This window comes from Hermetia illucens, chromosome 1 (genome assembly GCF_905115235.1).
Source record: "Hermetia illucens chromosome 1, iHerIll2.2.curated.20191125, whole genome shotgun sequence".
In the NCBI taxonomy this organism is placed as follows: Eukaryota; Metazoa; Arthropoda; class Insecta; order Diptera; family Stratiomyidae; genus Hermetia; species Hermetia illucens.
The window spans coordinates 144,565,981-144,591,952 of record NC_051849.1 but is presented as its reverse complement, the minus strand read 5'-3'; positions in this window follow the sequence as shown (position 1 = coordinate 144,591,952).

Here is a 25,972-nt window from a genome sequence, read left to right as displayed (position 1 = left end):
CAATGCATTCGGGTAATTTTTAAGGAATACGAACTGCATTTGCTCTAAATGTACGTATAAACATACAACTGTGTATATGCTCTTTTACTTAACTGTTTTTAAATGTATGCAGGTATTTTGCTAGGGAATGCTGCAGTAGATATCTAGCGCTGTTAAAAACATATGCTGTGACATGGTCCTTCAAGAACCACTGTTTGAAATGTACATTATTTACTTCAGAAAGTTCACAAGTGATACACAAATGTAAGCGACAGTCATAGGGTTGGACTCGCGATGGGTGGTGTGCAGCTTCGTAGCTGGGTTGGGATACAAATCGCTAAGTTTGGATGGCCGGATTTATTAAGATTGAAAGTCGGATAGGTATGGTCGTTGCATCAGTGGTGAAACATTATTAATTACTTGGAATAGAAGTATAGAATTAAGTAAATGTGAGTGCTCAATCTTGCCTTTTGACCACAATTGTTCAACTTTAGCTATTGATTCCAACTTCAATGACCTTTCTGATCTGCTTAACGCTTCTTCGGTCTTGGAAGACCCACTCAATGGCTCCATGGAATCCATTCGATAGCCTTCTCGAATTTATAAGTTCCATTGTATAACACAGCTACAAGTTTTGACTTGCAAAAAGGTTAACAATTTTTTTCAGAAGACCAAAATTCCTTTGTAAGACATTGTGTAAAACATAATTAATCAGGTTGAGGTTTAACGGCGAGTTTGGTAGTGACATTTCAGATTCCTGTTCCCCTGTGAAAAGCTTGGCTCAGCAGGAGGAAGTTTCAGCCGCAAAAGAGGAGGGAGGCGTGTCACAATCTTCTCTTCCAAGGAAAGTTGGTGATGTTAATGCAGCTACACTAATAACGGTAGTAAAGACATATCTATGCAGACTGGATACCGTGAACCTGGGAAGGCAGTTGCAAAAAGGCGAAATTTTTGAGGAATGCGGACACGGGTGGAGCGGCACCACCAAATGAGAAATCGGACGCAAGAAAGACAAGCTGATAACTTCGCTGTCGTCCACATTGGACGCAGGAGACTCATCACTTAGAGGCGGTTTTCACATTAGAACACACATATATGTATAAATTTGAAGGTGAGCCAACTTAACCAGAAACATGCCAAAATGAGGGCGTGCGTCCTAATATCAAAATTGTTAGAAGTAATTATGCTGAGACAATTTTGTTCCCCAGACGTTGCGGGTACCTTCCAATACCAGGTTAATAGCAAGAGGAGAAACGTAATAGTTGCCACTGCTTTTTTACCCTACGATTTTTGGGCCCACTGCATACATAAGAATTAAAGAATTTGGCAGGATTTTCAGAATTAGGTGAAATTGAACTCTTGCTAGATTGTTATGCGAACTCTCAGCGTACCTGTTGGGAAGTCGTTAGAATTGATTAAAGACTAATAGAGGCATTCTCACTCTTATATCACTGTTAATTAAAACTGTCATACAAAGGCGGAATTCTATGTAAATGGATTGGACTCAATGACCTTCTTGGCAACAAAGTGCTGGGCGATAGAGAATCAATTGAACCGAGAACTGGAAAACTCAGGAAATCAATCATGTGGATTCAGAATCGTGCTTGTAAAAGCAAAAAGAATGAAGACTGGTTATACTTCCGGAACTCACAACGTGAATATAAGAGGCTCGTAAAATGTTCGAAACGAGACCCCTTTAAAGTATACTATGAGGAACTGTAAGGAAAAGGAATGTGGCGGGCAAGTTAGACTCTCTTAGGAAACCGGATACAATTTCATAAACTCTAGTGTTGAGTCTGTACAGGCTTTGTTAGAAGTGCATCATCTGGAAAAACAGACTACTGAAATGGGGTGGAGAGAATTAGCGGATTTTGCAAACCTTTTAACATGGAATTGTTGCAAGGGGAATTGGGATAGGTGGTACACTATTCCCTGAACCCTTCACTAAGGTAGCACCCACTAAGTGAATATTAGCTGGGTTTTTTGTCCTAAGAGAAGTACTCCTCTCCATCTCGTGGTAATGTGTCTTTATATTCTGGAAAGCCAAGTGGTAGCAGACGGGAATCCTATGTCGGGTTGCTTCTGATTTCTACCGCAAGGCTCGTTCCCTTGACCAGGGAGCCGGTTTCTGACCGAGTTCTCACTGCAAGATTCCGGCCCAAGCTAAGGGGGTCACAATTGCATATTGCTTCGCACCAACGGAAAGTTCTGATATAGTGGATAACACTGCTTTCTACGAGCAACGCAGTTCAAGGGATTCTTCCTAAAGGTGACATTGTGATCGAGATGGGTGATCTGAATGCCAAGGTGGGATTTGACAACGCCTTGCTCGAACGTGTTTTGGGAATGCACTGGCTTGGCGACCGCAACGGTGATGGGGGGATTGCACATATTTCTAAACTTCCACCGAATCGTCATTGGTGGCACATTTTTCGATCATAGAACCGCTATAAGGTCAGTTGGGTTTCAACTTCCCGGAGGGTTGAGGAGCTGAAGTCCCTAAGTTCAACATCTACGGCTTGTATGACCCAGCGGTCGCTCGATAGTGGGAGAGCTATTTTGCTGATCTAATGGCAGATATCCTGAGTAGTTCGCCTGAGAATTTTGATGAGCATCGGGTTGCCATTAGAAGTGCTTTTTTCTTGGGTGCTATACAGGTCGTCCGCTATGTCGCGAAGGGGGTTCATAAGATCCGGCTGACTGCGGAATCGTGGAAGCGGATTAATGAAGAAAGGGGTTGAAAGCTCTGCTGACCGCTGCGAGTAATGGTGGACGTGATGAGCTCGAACTCCGATACCGAGCGAAATCCCGAGAGGTTCAGCGTAGGGTATCCCGTGACAAGGCAGATTTTGCTATTGCACTGGTTTGGGAGGCAGAATTATTTATTTATACATTATTATTATATAGCTTGCATATGGTCGCAAATCTTTCCATGGTCCTGTGAAAGACGTTGGTAGTCGAACTCTCATCCACAATGATGAACAACTAAAGAGGTGGAACGAATACATCACCACCATCCTCAACAGTATAGTCAACGTAACATGCAGATACGGATTGTTTCTGCCAGCAGAAGAGAAATCATTTCGGTCATCAATGCACTGAACCGGAGTAAAGCCGATGAGCTTGACGGTCTCCCAACAGAGTTATTTATCGTCGCAGCTGTAGTTACAGCTGATCTGTTGCTGGCACTCATTTAGGAATATTGAAAATACGTGATCTTTCCCAGAGCGTGGAAAAATCCCAAAGACGGGGCCCATGTAGAGTGTGACAATTGGAGGGATATTTGCGTGGTCCCTGCCGTTTTAAAGATAATATTTAGATCTTTGCTGCACCTGCTCTTCAACGATTTCGAGAAAGCTTCCGATAGCGTGAACAGGGAATGTATCTGAAGTACTTTGCGCAGGAGGGGCATTCCAGGGAAACTAAATAATAGTTATTATCAGAGTGACTTATGATGGCGCAAAATGTATTCTGCTGCACCGAGGTAATATCTCGGAGGATTTTCAGGTTATAATCGGAGTCAGCGAGGGCTGCATCCTGTCTCCGACATTATTTCCTTTTGTTATCGATGACGGTCTTTATGCTGCCTTGTCCGTAGCACGTGGAGAAATTGAATGGACCATGATATCTATCCTCAAACACCTCGACTGAACTGATGACATCTGTTTGCTCTCTCATATGGGCATGGACCTTAGATTTGGAAAAGGAGATAAGAGAACTGAAGATGAACTTCAACAAAACCGAGGTTCTTCATGAACAGAGAAGCCACGAAGGTTGGCCCCAAAGATGTGTGCTATTGTCATTTTTGTGGAGAATGTCGATAGGCTTACTGCTGTGAGAACTGCAAAATTTGCAAATACACACACAAGCTCATGTGGATGACATGACTGTGCTAGCTGTTGATCCAGATCCCCGAACGGTGCGTAGAAATATACAACGCGCCATTGATTTTATAGTTGGTGCTTCTGGCATGATCTTTCAATAAATCCAAATAAAACCACAATCGTATTATTTATAAAAAGGAGGAGAATGTCTTCTCTTGCCAGAGCTGAAGGGTGTACCCTTCGACTCTTCGAAAGGTTTGAGGCGAAACAAAAGCGTTTTTACTTTAAACCGACCTCACTGCCAAAAAGCTGAAGTGAGAACTGTAGAAATCGATTAAACTCTATTTCTAGATGATGATCTTCACCTTCTCCACTGAAGGATTAAAGATGGTCTGTGGTCTGTGTCATACGTCGATAGCTGGGGTATTATCTGAACTCCAAGCTTAACATAGCGATTTTGACCGGCAGCCAAGCAGCCATGCTCTAGGCTTGTGGGGCAGTGTGAAAGCGTGTTGAATTGTCTGCTTAAGGTCAACCTCCTCCCAGCCATAGGAACATAGAGAGGAATAAGCGGGCTGGTGGTGGTGGTGCCACGTCAAGGAAGATTTGGACCGCCCATAACAAAACCCAATCATAAGAGCTCTTATACCGGCGGTCTGAACGGAGCACTCGCTTAGAGGGGTCTATGCCGTTAAATTCAACATACCCTCAGGCTAGAGCCAGGGATCCCGCCTGTGTACGCATCAGTGAGTAGTATCACAACTTCTAGCGGAAGTACTGCAATACATCAACGCATCGGGGATATTTCGTTACACGGAGGTGCCGAGTACAATGGACCACTACGGTTGGGCTACTCGGAAGCTCTGCTTCGTCCCCACCTCATATACATACACACAATTTGTCAAGCAACTCTTTAGGCTAAAGTCGCACTCGCGTATATCAGGTCGACTATGGACACGAGGCTCTTTCCTCTGAAAGTATGAGTTAGTACTATGTCCATCTTTGTGAAGGCTTTGAGCGGAAGACATTCTCTCACACTCGTTGTTCGGCTACCCTATTCAATACTTAACCATTAACATCTTCTGCTAGTATTTTCGTTCAAACTCAGAATGCTAAGCATCTACTCATAGTCGGAGAGTGTGGCGTTGGGTGGGGCGCCAGCTGCCCCCAATGTGCCGATGATTAGTACCCTCTGCCCAGTATGCATTATGGAGCATTTTTACCATCCTTGTTGACGTGTCCCCCCGTTCTGCAGCTTTTACATTGGTTTGACTTATTGTTCACACTGGTGCATGGCTTCGATATGTGGCAGAAGCCAAACCATCTAAAGCACCGGTTCAGTTCCATTTGCTTCCTAAGGTGACACGTCGGAGAGGCCTTCTATTCTTACTATTACTGCTACCAACTGCTACCTCAGCTGGTATGGTGACGATGGTGATTTGTGTGTGGTTGTAGGTTTTCTGCTACCTCTGGAAGCCCGATTAAATATAACTCATTTTCAAGGGCCTCGCAAACCTCCTTCGTCATCCTAGGCTGCTAGTGCTAAAGTCCGCTTTTTTGCGCTTAGGCTTACACATTTTTTCGCGGTTACCCGCTTTGAATTTAATAAGCTTCAATGTAAGGTCCTCTTTTTGTTACCATCTAATAAGACTAACGTTATCTTCCAGACTAGTGAGCTTCGGGCCTGCTTTCATTTTTCGGAGAATGCCAGCGTATGACCCGTTACCTTGTTTGGACATCATGATAACCTGTGGTCATATCCCCTTCCGATCTTTCGTTTTTCGGACGGCTATCTTATTCTAGGCTTCCATACCCCTCTTGTGGGTCCACCCACCTTTTCTGGAATTGCGGCTATGTAAACTTCGCCACACTTCGAAGAACCAAGCTTCTTGTAAATGGGTGCATCGATGAAATTAGTTGTTCTTCGTGTGGTTGTTATATTTGATGCCACAGTGGGCAGAGATTTGGCAACCTAGCACAGGATTCTCTCATATATACTCGTATATATCGTTCAACGAATAGAAAATACCCTCCCAAGAATGCTTTATACCAGTGGCAATCGCTTCTGCGTAAGATCAAATTAGTTCTGTACAGTTTTAGCTTCATTATTATGCTTTATCTGCGTCTGCTTCTCGCTACCTCTGTTTCTAAACTCCGCTGGCAAGTGGCCTAAATATACTATTATAAATTAGCAGGTTTTTAAGCCATGATGCCAGCTATTCTAGGCAACAGTCAATATTGGGTTGGTTTTGATGGTAAGGGTAATTTTTTTAAACATTTTAATTTATTTAAATTGTGAGTCATAAGATACCACTAACCTTCACATATTATAATGATTTAATATTTTAAATGAACTTGATGTTTAATGAGTATTGCAATGGGTTTGTATATTCCTAAAACTGACAACGCCAACCTCATTGGGCATCCGGAAATGAAGTACGATTATTTGCTGCAGAGATTTTCTAAGTCCATATGCAGATGTAGTCCGGTTTTTTTAAGTTTACATTCTGCCCAACTTTTTATTTTTCAAACTTCATCCCTCTTGCTGTATTCTCTGGATGGTTGTACACACTCAACTTTGATTTCCTGGATAAACTCTGGGCTCGCCCAACAGTTTCATATCCATACGTTTTTGTTTGTAACCAACCAAGTAGCTTGGAGTATCTATTTTCATGCAAAGCATCCCTTTATGTAAATATCATTCAAAAACACACATCCGCTCATGTAGTCAGAAATTTTATTCGCAAACGTCATAGCACTACCGGACTTTGTACAGTGTTTGTGCTTCATATGCTCCTGATCCATATTTATAAGTTCCCCATTTGTCTGCAACCACAAAAAGCACGGAGATGAGTCCTTACATTCATATAAAATTCAACGCTTCTTCACTCATTAAAATTCGCCGAGCAGGGAGCGCAAAGCATGTTCAATGTTTATATATTTGATAGATGGTACGCTACCGAGTCGCTTCCCATCCACTACAGAACGTCCGTCACTCGCCATGCAGCAGGGAAGTCCTTCAGAAATCACTTTTCTATTTGCCTAAAATTTATCATCAATCACCATGATTGGCTCTCGACTTTGCTGTGTATCTCACTAATGGTCGAAGTTCTTCAGCGATCAATAATTGTGTCCTTATCAGGACCATTCATCAACATACCGATCTAGATAAATTGTCAGGATGGGATTTTTGGAGAATCAGAGTGGAATTTTTTTTCGCAGAAAGATGAACGACGCAAAACAGCCGGAATTAGATTGAATTTTATCTACAATACTATACACCTAGTACACTGCCTTCTACAAAGATTGAACACATTCTACAGGGGCTATTCCAGGAATTCCAGCAAATTTTTTTATGATAGGGAATACATTTATCGGTGGAATTATCTGGATGATGGGATCCCCTTTTTGGTAAAACAAATTAGGTGAACTTGCTTTTAAGGTTTATAAACATCGGAAATATCTAAATCATTATTCTTAGAAATGAGCTTGGTTTTGCTGCTGACAGTGTGTTTTCACGGATATATCCTTTCCACCTTGTCATTCAATCAAACGGCCGCTGATATACACCTACAGTGGAAACAGAAAAAGTATATTCGAAACGGAAGGAAGTCACAAAAGCCACAAGAAAAAGGAAAGCAGTTTAGATATGACCACAGGACATGCTAACTCTCATCTCGAAAGGTTTCACTAAGGATCTAGAAAAGGTTTTCGTAGACAAATGGTATCCGGTTTCGCATCAATTCGAGATAGTAAACTTTTTGAAGTTGTACATTTTCCACAACGTTATCCACACTGAATTCGAATAGATTAATAAAGATTCCAATCTTTTGATGGGAAACCATCCAGCTGGAAATTCTCTTGAAAACGGAGCAATGAAATTTGTTTAGGTTTTTTTCAGAATTGGCATTTTCCAATCTTAGAATGACGGGATTTGGGTTTGCTGGGCTGAAAAATAATAACAATAATTGTATTTAAGGGATAGAGTGATAGGGGTTTTGGGTTTGATTTAATTATTTACGTAAGCATTAATCATGATTTTCAAGAAATCAATTTCAGAGAAATGGGTAAAAGGTTTCTGAAAGTTAAAAACGTGGAGAAAAGTTCAAGATGACAATCGGTCGAGTGAAAAATCAAAAGAACGTCGTGCCTAAGTTAATAAAATCGAAGGCATGTCACGACATTGTGCAAGTATTATGCATCAAGCGAACAAGAATTCTTCTCTACGAAAACCTTTTTAAATTCAGTTTGTTCCATGTTTGTCTGTTTGTCAGTCAGTCATACACACTTTCCTCTGAAGCGATTATACTTATTATCACGATATTTAGTGAAAATGTTGATACTATGAAATCCAAACATGTAGTGAATGATGCCATTTCATTTTTGACTTTATAGAGACTCTAATACATGCGTGAGGAGGATGGAGTGTAAAGCCATGCGGGGCATCAAATGAAATGTCCCGACAAGTGGCTTTTGTAAGGAAGTTTCTCCGCCCATACAGTTAACAGTTGGTGGCAATATAAATGGGGGAGATTGTCCGCATGCTTTCGGGGTGCAAACTGCGCGCAGGGTCTCGATCAATTCACCTTATTTGGGCGATTGTTGGAACCTTGACCTAAACAATGAACCGTCTAAACTATCATCGCTTAAACCCCTAGAGTTTAGGATGTGCGAAATTTTATCAGGGGACATTCTGCCACGAGCTACCGAACTGGTTAGAAGTGTCAGGAGAGGCAGCGCGATAACAGTGGAACATGAGCTGAGGGCCGTTCAATCATCAGCGCTTTCTTTAGAGTGGATGATCATTGTTCCTCATCAAAAACCGCTTCTACAACTAGGCTCAGCCTCGAGATTAGCCTAGCCTCTAGATATAACACCGATGTCGGCACGTCACACACATGGTCTTCGTATGAGGTGATGCATTAGAACGTCTCCGTTGTGTGTAATCTTCCGGATAGGTTGAATCATCAAGGGTGGCTGTGGTTCAGCATTGCTTCGCATGTATCCCCTGAGAGAGGGAAAAGGCGTGAAGCCTACAACTTGAAACGTGAAGTCACTTGTACGGGATGCCTAATCGGGGACAAAATTGAGAAATTATTGTATGTGTACGAAGTTATAAATAGAAATATTGATTCATTTATCCAAACTAAAACAATATTGGGCCTTGAAATAAGGAAATGTTGAACTGCACGTTGGTCTTTTGACCGTAGCCGCATATTGAGTGCCATTTGTAATGACATGATGGGATTTGTGATGATTTAAAGACGATCATGTTAGGTGGTCAGAGACGATCAAGAGGGGATAGCCAGAAACCCTGAAAACACCCGCTTATATGCCTCTTTGCTAGCCAGACTAGGGAATGTGGGGTCCTTTGAACACTGCGATCCCTCACGTGTCATTTAGTAAAATTTTACATGTCTTTAAACCAATGTGAACCCTGAAAAATTACAAATCAACGGTAGGAGGTATCATTAGGCGCTCCGAGGAGTCCAATTAGTACTGTAGTGCGCCATTTTGATGCAAGGAGACACACTCCAACTGGCTCAAATCTTCAAAGCCAGTCCATTGATTTCACAAAGAAAGGCACTTCTCCCACCCTGCTGCTAAAAATCTCTCTGAGATCCCCAAAGAATGGTTTACTTACTGTCCGTAGTCTGATTCTAGCTAGAGCTGGGCAATAGCAAAGGAACTCTAAGAGTTTCCTCTTCTCCTCCGCAGCTTCAGCAATAAGAATTGCAGAGTATGCCGAGCCTGACGGCAGGTCTTCGATGGGCCAGTGCCTCCCGCGGACCCCCGTAATCTTGTATGCATTTGCACATGCCTGGCCCAGGAACTTTTCTCCTTGACTTGGCACAGGTGGTGAGCCTTTGCCGTCTGAGGTCCGGGGTTGCTAAGTAGTAGGAGTAGATTCCGCCCGTGGCAGTCGCTAGTGGGACACAGACTATACCCGCCGAAGGACTGCCATGAGCAAAGCCCCGTCTGGCCAACCCATCAGCTCGTTCATTCCCCTCCATGTTCCAAAGACAGGGAACCCAGAGAAGGGTGATTTTGAGCATGCCGTCCAGATTGTTCAGCGCTGAGTACAAGGCCCTAATGGCTGCCGGTCAGAATGTTACTATGGCCGTAAAATTTCGCTGCCCAGCATCCGGACTTACGTAGTCCGACGGCACTGAACGCTACAATGTGTTTAATGTGGGGGTCTAGGGGGAGTATATGCAGGAGTTCTTTCAGAGCATCTGCCGGGCAGGACTACAGAGCCCCGGTAGTATCTGTACTGCGGTTCTTTGAATCCTACTAAGCTTGGTTCAATTGTACTTTTTGTTCAAACCCCACCATACAATAGAGCCGTACGTTACGATGGGACACCGCACGTTACGACATCCAAGGAACCATACTCGGCCGGGGACCCCATTTCTTTGTAAAGGTTCTCTTGCAATCATAGAAGGCTATACAGGTCTTCTTAATCTACAGTTCTATGTACAATCTCCAATTTAACTTTGATCCAGGATTACACCCAGATACGTGTATAGCATCAGTTCCGTTTTGACTGAGTTTATGCCGAGTCCGCATTTTGCGGCCCACAGGCCCACTTTTCCCAACGCTCACTCGTAATGTTGGGAAACATCCCTAACATTAATATCACCAAGTCTCCGACATGGGCTACGATCTTCACCCCGCTCCTGTCCAATATTCGCAAAATTTGATCCAATACCATAAGCCAGAGCACCGGGGAGATGGCACCACAATGGGGCGTGCCTTTGTCCATTTCTCTGTTCAAGTGGTTGCTTCCCGGATCCAACTGGATTATCCTCTTGCTTAGCATGGATATTATCCAATGGATTATCCTGTTTCTTAGCATGAATATTATCCAATGTGTAAGATAGCCCTCCAATTCAATACTGATCAAGGCATCCTTGATGGCGTTGGTATTAACATTGTTTAACTCTCCCTCTATATCCAAGAAGGCAGCTACGGTATACTGCTTTTACTGCAGTGACCGCTCTACCACTAATTACCTCGTGGACAGCGATTTCTGCGGATTAGGCTTTGAGGTAGGCATGTTGGGACTGTGAAAAGCATTCTCTCTATAATCGTCCTTAAGTGGATGTCCAGGATGTACTTTAGGATCTTCAACACGAAAGAGGTGAGACTGATTGGTCAAAAGCCCTTTGCAGTCTCATGGTCGCACCTACCCGCTTTCAATATAAAAATCACTAAGAATTCCATTGTGGGCTAGTAGAACTCCTTCCAACCGTTACAGTTACACACTGATATATTTATATTAATAATATAATCAATTGTTCCTGAGTTGTTGCAGTTTATCTGGCGGAGCTGATCAGTCGACATGAAACCGAAGTGAATTTACACGCATTCTGCCGCCGCCTGCTCTAGCTTGACCACGGCTGTCTTAGGTCCAGAGACAGAAAAGCGTGCAGACTCTTCATCCCGCAGCATGATCTGCTTGCCTGGGGGGTGCGCCATTCCCCGTCGGACCGTCGATCCTCATCTCCTCCAACTGCTCGTTGAAGGCGTCCATTGGATCCGGTTCATTGTCCAATTTTGGCGAACCTCACTTTATAATCTACCTTTTCCAGAGCCTCCAGGCACTCTCCGTTTATACGGAGCAGAAAAGATTGACTGTTCGTCCAGAGTTCCTCCGCCTTGATAACTACCCAGTCGTCCATTGGAATCCTGGGGTTTTGAAGTCGTAGAGGTTGGACGGCTTGTCCATATCCATACGGATCATTGGCAACCAGATGCGAGCGAGCGGGCTCCTGGGAATCTCGTGGGAGGGGATAACTTTGAGCTTTACGCCCGAATCGAGAAAGTCCATGAAGAATTGAACCTCGCAAGCTATAACGTGGAACCCACGGATCACCTAAGAAGAATCAAAGCAGGAGATGGATCCCGTATGTTCGCCTTCGGAGTCCAGGAAATGCTCGATGACCATCTACGGCAGCCTGGCTTCAACGCTGGGCTACACCTCCGGAGGTAGTCTGCCACTGGCGGGCGTCAATTCCACAACATGTAAGTGACTCCTGGCTACATCGCTGAAGGATTCTCTTCAGAGGTTGCTTAGCTTACCAGCTCTTGCAAACTCTGCTCCGCTTGTTTTTTGCTCGTTTGCTGTTATATTCCTCAAGAATCGCTTGGTATTTAGCGAGGTCTTTTTTATCCCGTTCGTCGACAGTACCTGCCTCCTTATTCTTAGCGGTCTTGCTGAGAATATGTATGGCCTTATGGTACTGGCTCTATAGCAGGACTCCAGTGGAACTTAGTTGGTTTCCGGTGGCCGACGCACATGCCAGTCTTTACTTTTTAGGGGTCTCCCGACTTGGTCGGTTTCGGGTTAGAGGTACTATGGCTGGTACTCGCTTCACCCAACTTGACGTCAGTAGATTCCAAGCCGAGAGGTTTCTGCCGTCAGTTTTAGCACGGTGGGACTACGGCTGGTACCGATTGTACTGGTTTCGATGGCTACTGTCTCCTGGCTGGATGCCAGCTGCTCGTCCTTCGATGATGAGCCTGGCATCACCACCTCTTCTTCTCTTGTCGGTTTTATATTTTTATTAATTGAGTCCATGTCTTGGACCCACTAGTTTTCCGGGCCGCTAGCGTGGCCACCAGGGTGAGGGTCTTGTTTAAAATTGAAGGTACCCGAGGTATTCCGAATTCGAATACTAAAGACCAAGCCCTCATTGTTCATGCAGCCCTTGACGTATGCTTTTCCACCTTGACTTGGGGTCCTACTAGCGCCTTCTCCAGTGCAGGGAGGACGCTGCCCGGGCTGATGGCTTGGTCATTCCCACGCCAGATCCATTTGCCCCTAACATATGAGTAGCAGAAAAACAGATCCTCTTCAGTTGGATGAGATTTCTCCTTGCCCGGCCGTACACACTCTTAATAATAATAATAATAATAATAATCGTTGGCACAACAATCCATATTGGATCAGGGCCTTGAAGTGTGTTAGAGCACTTCATTTAAGACCGAAACGATACACTACAGTATACTGTAGGAGACAATGTGGTCAGCATTTCGCTCACCCGAGATTATTACCCTGATTTGACTCAGGTACTCATTCACAGCTGAATCGACTGGTATCCGACGTCAAATCACGATACAAATCCCACTGCCACCAGTGAGATTTGAACCGCGACCTTCCGTACGATAGCCTTGTGCTCTAACCATTCAGCTATCCGGACACTGTTGGCTTGTCCAAAAATGGTTTTCGCGAAGAGGTCATGGGAGGAAGAATTATGCAACTTTGATCTGAAACATAATCAGACCAGGCCGCCCATTCTGCGTTGGTTTGTTATATTTCAGGATATCTCTTAGTTGTCTCCGAGCACCCAAGATGGTCGTCTTTAGACCATCGCAAATCCCATTATGTCATTACAGTTTATCTGTTAGATGGAAGCATCGAGTACGATGGACCAATCTGCCCTGAGGGTTCAAAGGCTACGCCTCTCCGTACCCCGTACATACGCATTCATCTAAATAAGTGAGCTACATGTTTTTCTTGAGTGCACTTTTACCGTACAGTTTTCTAGTTACTAGGGAGATCTTATAAGAATTTGAATTAATTTTTAATCGTCAATGCATAGTAGCATCTGCTCTTGAGTGAATTATTCAATATTATCTTTCCCTACCTCAGTTTAAATATTACAACGTTGATTTCCTATTTCTGCAGCATCCACTGATATATTACCTGCAGAATAAATCTACCTCGTACACTACAAGAACTACCTGGAACATTTACCGTGATATATACCATGTCCATCACATGCAGCACATAAATTCCATGTCCACTTATTTCACTAATGCAAGACATCTGCATCGCCACACAATATTCTCCGAAGCATCCACATAACCACAGGGAAAATTTTTCCCCCAGCATACTCTATGGATCTTCCAATAGTAAAATCATTTTCCTAGGTCCTTTCTTCTTCATCACTCGTACAGGACGGAATAACAGCATATGACACAACGTTGTACCACATAAATTTCAGCGTGTGCCACTGCATCCTTGCACCGGCACTACAATCCCAAAAGGGGTGGTTTCGGGTGGCTACCCCCAGGAATGGATTGAATTCGTCCTCGTTGGAAGAACATTTTTGAAAATTCCTTGCCGTGCAGGAGAACTTTACTTTTTACAGTTTTTTCAGCAAGGCATACCAGGGTTGAAGCAGATTTGCTCCTGTCTATGCGAGTGCCCATCACTCGAATTTTCTTGGGCTTGTATATTTGAAGGGACATGCATGATTGATTTGCTGTTATGCTTCGCTGGTTCGCCGATGTCAATCAGACTTATCAGTTCTGCCTGGTGGACAAGTTTAATGTGCTTTCACAAGAAAGTTATTCATAAATTTTCCTTCAATCCTGAAATAAGATTTCGTGGAAATTTCCAAGAAGATTGATAAAGTCGGGTGGATGCAGACTGTACAATTCTAGAGTGATCTACTTCAGGAACGGTGCTCTTATCGAAAATAAGGTTATTATTTTATAAGTCCGCCTACTTCAGTAGAGTTTGAAACATTCTAGTTGAATCAATATTTAAGTATTGCGTTGGCATGCCAAAGGCCTGCGCAACCTTTATGAATATTATATATACAGGTACATAGCAACTCTGAAGTTCAGTGTTCCAGAACGCTCAACAATTTATGAATTTCACTATAATTCGTAGTTATCTTCCACTTTAATTTTCCTGGTTTCATAAAATATAGACTTTGAATAGGTTTAAAGAAAATAAATATGCATCTCCTTTCTCAATCAACTAATTGTGAAAGATCGTTAAATATACAGCTCCGTAGATGTGTAATTAAAAGAAGGAACACAAGGAAGATAATAGAGAATAGAAAATGTGTAATACTCCTTCACTTATTACTAATTTAAAGCGAACAGGAACATCCTCCCTTGCACAACATTGCTTCCATACAAAAGCGTTCTAACCAACCATGCAGTTGGTCTCCGGGGGGCTTTCAGAGACTGCAGCTCTTCGATTATTAGCGTCATAGCAAGCAGGTGCACATAATTACCTGGCTCCCCGCTGCAAACCATCCGTTTCAATCCTTTTCATCCTGGGTTGCGCGCACCCACCTGAGGCAGACATACCTATCCATAAATCTACATATCTTTGTGAATTTTAAGGAAAAGTTTTCTTGTTTTCCTGATTTGAATCTATTGACACAGATTTTCCTATTTTCCTTGTTTTTATCCATTGTGTTCGTTCATGCGGAACGGATACGAAACACGAATGGATGGAATGTCTGCACGTGCTAAGTGCGCTCGTACACAAGTGCAAATACCTTCACAGCATTCGTACATACGTACATAACTTGATTGTTACTGGCAGCTATGACGTTAATCGGAAATTGTATTGCAATTGTGCTACATAGAATGATATTTGTCGGTACGTATTGCAGCTTACGTGCTCTAATTAACTACTATGCCGTTGTTGGCGCAATCTGAATCCGTTCCAGATATATGCATAATGCTTTATTATGTTATGTCTATATGAAAGGGCGTAGATGAGGGTTATGACGGTTTAATAGAGATGGACTAATTGTCAGGCATGAGACTACTAATGAGGTGCGGATTCTAATAAAAGAGGAAAAATCCTGTAGACTTTGTCGCAATGTATGTGAATACTAGCTCCAGACTATTCAGTAATTTGTAAAGTACTATATTTAGGTGATAAATTACACGGGCCAAAACGCTTCTGTGGAATCGGAAACAATTTCATGGCTACGAATCTAAGAAATGAAGAGGAACGGTTGAGGGAATTATACTAGGCGGACCTACCAGGGATGGAGCAGTCCAGGGTGCTTATTGGGGGGTACGAACCCATACGCACAAAGGATCGCTTAAACCTCACCAAAAAGAACCTGCGAATCATAGTGGGAATTCTCACTGGTCTCACTGGTCTAAGGAGATCTACGGACACTGCCTGCAGGTTTTGGAGGATGACGAAACCTCTATACGCGTCCTGGGACAGTGTCCCGCGCTTGTACAAAGTAGGTCGAGGCATCTGGGAGAACACTTATTTATTTAATTAACGGACAACAAACAGAGAAAATTCCAATTAATTATTGTCCTCAGGAGGAGGAGAAAGCAAAAAACTTATCCTACGTCTAAAACTACTTAAAGTAGGGAAGTTAAAAGGACTATGCTGTTTTGCATTATAATTTCGGCAAAGCTTGGGAATCGGGGAATGAAAGTAGACTTCGAGCTCTGCGAAGGGCACGTTGAAAATGTCTGCACTACGTGTGTTATAAGACGCAGGACAGCAGGTGATCTCGTCAGCGGCGGAGCGGTCTATCAGACTCGAGGAAAGTTTAAAGAATGTGTATCGATCCAGATAGGATCTACGCTGTTGTAGGAAGGGAAGGTTCAGAAAGCGGAGGCGGGAGGGGTAATCCACACGAGGGAAGCTTTTCTTACAGAAGAGGGAACGGGTGAATTTATGTTGCACATTTTCAAGGGCAAGACAATCACAGTTACGGGAGGGTGACCAGATCATGGAGCAATACTCGAGGGTATTCCTCACGAGGGAGTTGAAGAGAGCTAAGGAAGGTTGGATGGAGTCAAAATCAGAGGAGGAGCGAAGAATAAAGCCTGACAATTTTGCTATTTGATTGATGACATCGAGGCAATGGGTGTCAAAGCGGAGCTTATTGTCGAAAGTGACTCCGAGGTCTTGAGTGGAATTTAAGCAGGATAAGGAATGTCCGTTAAGCGAGTAGGAGAAACAAGTGGGTGAGGATTTTAGGGAGTAGCACATAGAGTGACACTTTCTGACGTTTAGCGCTAAACCATGTGTGCTCGACTAACCAACGAACCAGAGTGTCCAGGTTAGACTGAAGGGAAACACAGTCCATAGGCGACGATATAGCGGAAAAAGCTTAAGGTCGTCTGCATAGAGCAAACAGGGACAAGTAAGGAGTGGAGGAAGGTCGTTTTTTTTAAAAAAATAAAAATAACAAAGGACCTAGAATAGATCCCTGCGGGACGCCAGAAGAGGGGGATAAGGAGCGGGAAGTACAGCCGTCGAAAGAGACGCGGCAGGATCGGTTGGAAAGGTAAGAGGCAAGCTATAAAATAAGTGGTATGGACCCGTTTAGGGACGAGAGTTTGGATAGAAGTATCTTGTGATTTACAGTGTCGAAGGCTTTCGCAAATTCAGTGTAAATGGTATGCACTTCTTGTCGTGAATTTAGACATTCGGCGACAAAGTTGGTTAAGTCAAGCAGGTTGGAGGCAGTGGACCTACGTTTAACGAAGCCGTGTTGCTCTTTCACTATGCGTTGGCCAAAGTGGGCGGACAATCAGTTGCTCACATATCTTTCCAGGATATTGGAAGAGGAAGAGAGGAGGGAAATGGGACGGTAATTCTCGGCAAGCGAACGATCGCCACTTTTGTGAATGGGATAATGAGAGCCTCTTTCCAGGGGAAGGGAGATGGACTTACCAGTTTCGAGCAAAAAGAGGTTTAGAAGACCATCGTAGCCAGGTCCGACATTGGCATCAAGTTTGCCAATGAGGTATTCGACAAGGATAGGGGTAAGAAAGAGAGAGGAGGAGGGTGGGATTCGGAGGAAGGGGGGAGGGACATAGACTGACGAAAAATAGCGGCAGAGTAAATCACAAGATAGTTGGGGGGAGTTAGTTGAGAAACCAGAGAATTGAATGGACGGAGGGGATAACTGGGCAGGGCAGCGGGAGTTGCGAATGTGGGACCAGAAAAGTTTCAGGTTTCCGCGCTTTAGTGAATCTTCCACGCTGGACAAATATTCGTTTCTGGACTTACGTATTAAGGATGACCGAGGAACGAATGGATTTGAAAAAAGTCAGCAACGTTTCTAGAAGACAGGAATTTCTTTCTCGCAGTCTGTTTTTGACGTAGTTTTTTGTGAATTTCAGTGGTGAACCAGACGGGGTAAGAGCGTAAGCACTTAGGAGAGGAGGGAACGTAACAAGGAAGAAGATCAGATAAAATGGTAAGAAAGTGTTGAGTGCTTGGTCACACTTAAATGGAGAGAGCAGGGGGACCCAGTTGATTGACGCCAGGGCTGAGTTCGGACCTTCGAAGTTCGCCTTACGAAAGTTGAACTTGGTAGGCTTCCGAGCGACAGGAAAGTGGGGTCGGGATATTTGAACATTGAACTCGAGGGCAGGATGATGGGCGTCAGGAGCAACGTAAGACGGAGCATGAAGGGATTGGGATAGGTAACGTACAGGAAGGTTAGAGGGGACAAGGTCAAGAGTGCGATCTAAGTGGTTTCTAGAAAGGTTAAATTGGAGGCCGCCACAGGTGTACATGAAAGTGGATAGGGGAAGGGAAGGATGGGTTGAGTTATTAGGGAGGGAGGGAAGGCAAGGAGTAATGGGCCAGGTGAGCATAGGAAGATTAAAGTCGCCACAGAGGATGAAAAGAAGTGAGGGAAACAAAACGATTAGGACCTCTGATAATCTGTCGAAGAAATCCTCGTACAGAGAAGGCGGGCTTAGGCAGGGAAAATATACACAGGATATGATAAAGGGACATACGTTTGGCGGAAGAACACGTATGGTAACAGAATCGTAGGAGGAGGAGGAGGAGGAAACAGCTATTAGGGCACCTCTGCCAGTTGTCTTGCCAAGCGCAACGCAGTCTCTGTCACAACGAAAGACAGAGTAACCTTCGAGGAGCTCAGAATCTAAAATCCTGTCATCCAGCCAGGTTTCAGAAATGCAGATGACATGATGTTGGAATGGTAAGGCAGACAGTTTGAAATCCGACAGCTTGGTCCTTAGACCCCTCACATTTTGATAAAATAGCGTATAGTTATTGGAATCATTCAAGTTCAGCGAGGCAGGCGGGCGGGCCGAAAATTTTCACGAAGCTTAGACCTCTGATAAGGCTTAACGAAGACCCCCTGTGGCCAAAAGGAAGATTGGACGATAGCATCGAAGTCATGGGGATACGTCACTTTGAAGGAAGCTATCACTCGGTCAGGAGAGCCCTCCTTCGTCAACTTCACACAGAAAAGAGGTGACAAAGTTGAATTGGTTTCGTTTCCGGTCGTTTCCGAGACAGACAGGCGGACAGACGGATAGACGGACAGACAGACATTGAACCGATTTTAATTACGTTTTATTTCGCACAAAACCTTAAAAAAGGGTCTTATAATCTTTAATACCTGAGAAACATTCTCGAACCGTTTTGGAACGAATTTATATACTCGGTAGGCAGTTTAGTTTAGTACGTCTCGTTTACTCGAAAAAGAAAGATATATTACTATGATAGTACAGTTCGGATATTTTCGTATGTTGATCGGTATTTTCTTGTGTTCATGTATTCTAAATATTATTTAATATTCTTTTGTAAAGATAAACGAGGCTTTTGGCGCATGCATTACATGCAAAATAATAGAATAGGTGAGAAGAGCTGATTTTTTGAGGTAACATATACAAAACAAAATATTTGATATAATAATGTAGATATACAGTTTTTATAAGTCATATATTTATGTATTTTTTAGTTGATGATTTAGCCACAAATTATAATGTTTCATAGTAAAACTAAAACCGGTGTTGGTACCATAAGTCAAATGGACCTGAGTTATGTTTAACGACGACGGTACAGATGGTCGCTAGCGTTTTTCCTAAATACCCTTAATATTCGCTTTTTTGGTGCTTACATGGCTTCTTATGAAAATAAAATAAAATAAAGTTATTCCTAAAAACAACAAGCATCGGAGACTTTTAATATGTCAACTCGCAGAAGAATTCGCAATGCTGACGATTGAAGATCCACCTACAAATCAATAGATGGGAAATCGGAAATCGAATGTGGTCGAATGTTAAGACGACAAACCAACTTTATTGTAGAAGAAGGTTGCTGCTGCCAATCAACTGCGAGACAACACTGGCAGAAGGTTTGCAGCAGGATCATGCTCCATTTGTAGTAAGCAACCGATTTGCAAAGGAAGAAAGACAAGTAAATGTTGCGGTAAGGGTAAAAAACCCGTTTTTGATGAACATCTGGCAGAAATAACTAAATTTTTGGAATGCAATCAATAAATTTAAATTATATTAAATAGTACAATGTTGAAAGTTCGATATTTTTTTCGTAACAATGATATTATGAAATATAGCTATTATTATAAACATTGTACTCACATATATACTATATTAAGAAATAACAAGTCGGGAAACCGGAAGCTGGACGCTTCAGGTGCGAAACGTTTTGTGTATTTCTTAGTACGTAGCACGTAATCTATCCATATATTATGTGAGAGTATCCATTTTCGGGTGATATTGACATTTATAGTCTTCAATTTTCAAAGAAGCAACAACTTCGACGTATTATAACTTTGTTAGTAATAGTTGCGATTTCCACCAAACTCGGGAAGATCATGCTCCATATTTTAGCCTACATCACTGCGAAATTTCTGCTAGGATGAATTTAAGGGGCGGTTCCAGCCAATTACAAACAATTAGAGTAATATACTATTATTAACTTTATTTGAAGGTATATCGGTATGCAGGGTATTTCGGAGCCCAGGTACCATATAGTGGCAGCCATATGACTATATTTGATGAAAAAAATTTTACACCTCCCTTTTGTATGTATGGGGACCTCCCCCTTAAATTCAACGTAGACGGATGTGACTCACTGTATGCGTGAGCGTTCACAGTTCCCACCCCCCACAATCGCTACAACCGTCTCCGCGAAAAATGCGTGTGACGGACAGACAGACGGACAGACAGACAGTAAACTGATTTTAATAAGGTTTTGTGTTTACACAAAACCTTAAAAATGAACATAATCTATCAGAATTTATTTATCTAATATCTATTTACATTACAGTACCCCGTCTGTCTGTCTTATTCCTCCCTCTTGGAACCACCGCGAAACATTGCTTTGCATGGAGGACTGCGCTTGAAGCGATGAAACCTTCCATTCTTCACGTCCTCCTTGCACGCTTTTCCAAGTTCCCTCTGTATACTTTTGATTGCGGAGTACACCAGTTTCCCTCGGATTTCAGCTGGTATTAGCCGCTTTCTCGCAGACATAGTCCAGGTGTCCATATTTATTGTTATTATTAACTTCATCGTCAGTCATCATACCAGGTATTGGATAACTGGCTGCCAAGCGATAATGTGACCACTAACACGACTATTAACCGTATTACTCTTCCTACAGTTGGTAATCAAGACTGCCTCCGTCTTTTGTTCCGCAAGGTCAAGCTCAACCATCTTCAGCTGCGCTCTTATGGCGCTAATGGTTTTGTTAGCGTACACTTCAAAGTCTTCAGGTTGTTTCGCGGTGACAACCATGGCTAGATCATTTTTTGAAACCGATTATCGTGGCTTCCTTTGGCAAGGACAAGGTCCTTATTGTACATCATGTTCCACAGGAGAGGACCCAATACTCAGCCCTGTAGTATTCCTACGGTGACGGTGTACTGCTTGGATCACTCATCCGTATCGTAACAAGGTGTCCTCTCCGAAAGGTAAATTTCGAAGAGCCTAGTCAAGTGACTAAGGACACCCGTTTTAGCTAGTGAGCTTTTTATCTACTCCCAGCTAGCGGAAGGTACGCCCAACATCACCAGGGCACTGCATGTATTAGACGACATCGCGTCTCGAGCCAGCTTCAAAACGACATTCTTGAGTGGGCTTGTCGAAATCCAAAATGTCGGGAGTAAAGCTAGTTTTTGCCTTTTCCACCGGTCGGAGAAAACTCCTTCTATCATGCATGTTTCGAATAAGCTAATAAATCAGTCAGGACTGGTCTTAGCAGCGAGTTTAAGAGCTCCATTGGGAACAGCATCCAGACCGGGTGCTTTGTTATCACTAATTCTGCGGCAAATCTATGCAAGTTCTTCCTCAGTTACCGCAGGTATGGCATAGACATCCAATGCTTGCTCGTGTTTTTTGCGCTCCGCTTTATCTGGGGGGAAGAGCGTCATCACGGTATCGAGCAGAAGATGCGGGCAAGTCGGTTGAGGTGTTCGCCCTCTCATCTTCTTCATAACTACCCTGTACGCTGTTCCCCAGAGACTTTGGTCTGTCTCTGCGTAAAGTTCCCTGAAGCATTTTCTATTGCTTCTAGGTTCACATATACTTGCCGTTTCTCATATACTTGCCTTTCGGTATTCGAGGTTAATTTGTATCAACCTTATTTCTTTACTGCATCCAAGGCTCTCCTAAACACTGGGCATCTGCTGTTGCCTGCAACACGCCGACAGTCGACGTCCTTTTTCCCCTTGAAATATTCAGGCTCAGCCGTCTAGCCCCATCCTGTCAGATGTCCAATTAGCTTTTTCTAATGAGCGAGTTAGAAGCTCCATCAAATAAACCAATAAATCAGGTTACCTTGAAGTTTTGAAGACGAATTATGACGTTAATTTAGCCATTAAAAGATTCAAGGCGTGGTTTACTTAGTAGCACGGCTAAACACAAAAGGAAATCAAGAGGTAACCGATCGTTACGAGTCCTCAGCCTATATTCTGGAAGTGCAAATCAATCAGAATTGTGGATTCCGAATACATCGTACTCCAACGTTAAAAGTTAAACTACCGCAGGCAATAAACACATTAACAGAATATGCAAAACTATCTCAAAGGTTTATCTTCGATAGGAGAGATATATAGAATCTATAAAAAAAACCAATACAACATTAGCCCCATGCGCGTCTAGGAAATGGTGGCTAAGCCCGAAGTGATTATGTAAAGGTGCAGCACCCACCACTCATTTGTAAAATTTTTTTACCCCATCATTTAACACTCAACATGACCATGTTCGGTCAAAAAAATGTATCCTCTGTTTTTGCTCTCAATTTGTAGGTAAATACAGGTGGTACAATCAACTCTTGTCAAGACTAAAGGATAAGCGAGGCAGGGTCAAACCTGCTCTGATCTCCTGAGCCAGCGAGTAGCTTTTTCTCTGCAACTATGGATCTTGTTGAGCTCCACAAAGAATTTATCTAGTGTCCGTAGCGGCTAGAGTTGAGCAATCGCAAGTGAAGTAATTGAAATTTTGCCATCTGAAGTTCATTACTAGATTACATCCGTCAAATTCGCCAGCGGGTCGCCGACTGGGCTCAACGACGGACTTTCAAGAACATAGGTTTACCTGGCGAGGTTCGTTGACTTGCTTATTATTCTTTAGATTCCTATAACAGGGAACACAGAGAAGGGTGATCTCGTGTGTGTCGGGACGGTTTAGCACGTTTCTGCCCTGGCTCAAAGGTCTGGATAATATTGTTATGGAGTGCAAAACCTTAACGATCATTTAGCTGTCAATGAGATCGATTATGTTACGCTTGGTGATCAGGTCTTTTCCAGACACCGACATATCTTGGAAAAGTGCCTACAATGGGCCTTTTCGATAAAACACCCACTGAAGTGGGTGTTTTATCGAAACTCCAAGGAAGGACTCCACAGACCATTCTTAATTTGTCGGTTAGGAATACTATGTGGTAATTCGAACCAGCAGAATTTCTCTTAAACAGAATTCCTGAAGTACTTCATCTATGATGTGGCAATGCTTTGCTGCTCAGTATCCTGATTCACGGAGTCTAACGGGGTGGAGCTTATCTAATATGAAAGTTCTCCCCAATATCATAAAGCCGTTGGAATACGCCGCCACTTTCACCCCACGTGTGTCCAGTATCCATCCGTCACTTTCAACTAGAAAACCACGGAACAACTCTTTCTTGTTGTTTATGGATCACTGCTTATGGACCACTGTGAAGTTTGACCAAATTTCCATCAGTTGACCCTCCTAGGATCTCTGAAAGGGTAGGAAACCTCTACAACGAGATTGAAGAGTATCCAGTGTTATCCGAAAAGAATCTAAGAGCAGATGGAATCCTATTATCCATCTTGAACACCTTTCAACCGTTAAAATTCCTCAAGCTAGGAAAGGGGAAAATTGATATTACATAACGATAGGTTTGTGCTAATAATAAAGTCGAAGAGAAACTCGCCTCTTTTGCTGATTCCCGGACTGCCTTATAGAGTTTGCCTCGAACTGGCAGTCTTTCAACAGATTCACTTTCGTCAATGCGATAATGTAGACATCAATTACTATAATTCTTCCAGCGGTAGTGATCGGTCGATATACACATTTTACACTATCGCCTACTATAGCTTTAAAAGGAAGGGGTGCAAGCTCTTCCTACGAGGACATAGACTCCAAGTGTGTTCCAATCAATGGTTCTTGTCCCTCTTTTTGGTTACAATTTAATTTACTCAAACAAATACTGTATCTCGGAAAGGAGCTATTTCTTTTTTCAGTGTTAGTTTTTCTCTTGAGCGAGGGAACATCCGATTTCCGAAATACGGTATTTTATGGATATCTAACTCCGATCCGCATTCAAATAAACACATAAAAGTTTACATAAAAGGCTTTTATTAATTTCTGCCGCCTACCATCAACCGCACCTGGTAATTCAGAAATAGTAATTTGACGGGAAAGAGCAAGTTTAACCTACTATAATATAGTATGATCCTTCATATTAAAACCTTTATAAAAAACATCATAACCTTTAGCTTCCTAGAGCGGGTAACCTTGAAATAATTGACCCTTTTTGGAAACAAGCAGTTTTTCCAATCTTCTATGTGGATCCTGAGATTTGAAGACACAGGGATCAGATTAGTGTACTCTGTTCCCTTTGCCCGTCAGGTAGATTTTCTTACCTAGGAAGCTCAGCTTTAAGCAACACGTACAGTATGTTTGTGATAAATCATCCATTGCTAGTATGGCCCTGGCGAGGATGATGCCGAACGTGGGAGAGCCACGGCATACCTCTAGGTTGATTGTAGCCAGGGTGGTGACCTCAATCATGCTCTATGCGACCCCAGTTTGGAGCGAGCCATTGCGGATATCAGTTAATACTAGCAAACTGAAGTCTACAGGAGGACAGCTCTGAGGGTATGCTCTGCCTTCAGGACTGTCTCAGATGATGCAGCATTCGTCATCCCTGGAATGATGCCGATTGACATCTTGGCAGATGAGATGGTGAATATATACCATGCGAAGTCAATCTCTCCCTTATTGCAGACGAAGGACGCTGAGAGGAAAAGATCCATAAATAGATGGCAAGAGCGGTGAGAACGCTCGGGAAAGGGTCGGTGGACTCACAGGCTCATTCCTACCATCAACGAGTGGTAGGAGAGACGACACGGTGAGATTAATTATAATCTCACCCAGTTTCTCACGGGACATGGAGGATATATCCAATACCTTAACAGGTTTAAATTGGAGACCTCACCCGACTGTCCAAATTGTGATGGAGTCCCAGAGGACCCAGAGCATGTATTCCTCCACTGTCCGAGATTTGTGGAAGAAAGGAGGAATCTAGAGGGGACTCTAGGAGAGGTGCTGGTACCGGAAAATCTGGTGCCGAAAATGCTAGCACGTCAAGAGAATTGGGATGCGGTCAACTCTATGATCGCATCTATTCAAAATAAACTGCGAAAGGCAGAGGAAAGGAGAAAAACGCGGTAACGTGCGTCGCGTAGAGAAGAAATAGGATTAAGCTAGAGTGAGCTGATTCCGCCCCGTGATTTAATACCTTATGATGGTTCCGCGGGTCAGGGAGGGAGTCGGGGGTGGTTTTAGTGGGTAAAAATCCCCCAATCTGGTGTGTCCAGACCAGTGTCTTTTGAAGATTTCCACCTCCTCAAAAAAAAAAGGTAGATTTTCCTTTATCAGCTCTGACAGCTTGAATGCTAAGCGCCTCCTGTAAGTGAGGCCTTTCCACATCGCCGAGGGTTGCAGCTGCTTCGCTGTCTATAGGGGTTGCGTTCGGGTCCCTGCAAAATCTACTCCTTTTGCTCTCCTTGGTTGCATTTGACAGCGGTAGGTTTCACCTTCTGCTGGTTTTAATTGTTTAAAGACGACTTTTTCATACCGATAATACCTCCGATACTGACTCTTGTGTATGGTTCCACTGGACTTCTATTTTGACTTCCGATAGTATTGGTTACATCTGCTGTACTGTTTTCGGTGGCCAGTGTCTCCTGATAAAATGCCAGCGGCTCGTTAAATTATGCGCCTGGCATCAGTTCTTCTCATTCTTCCTAAATCTAGATTTTGAAATTTTAGTCCGTGTTTTTCTTCCACGAGTAATCCTGGAAAAAGTTAACCCTAGCTAGCCTAGCTACCCAGGA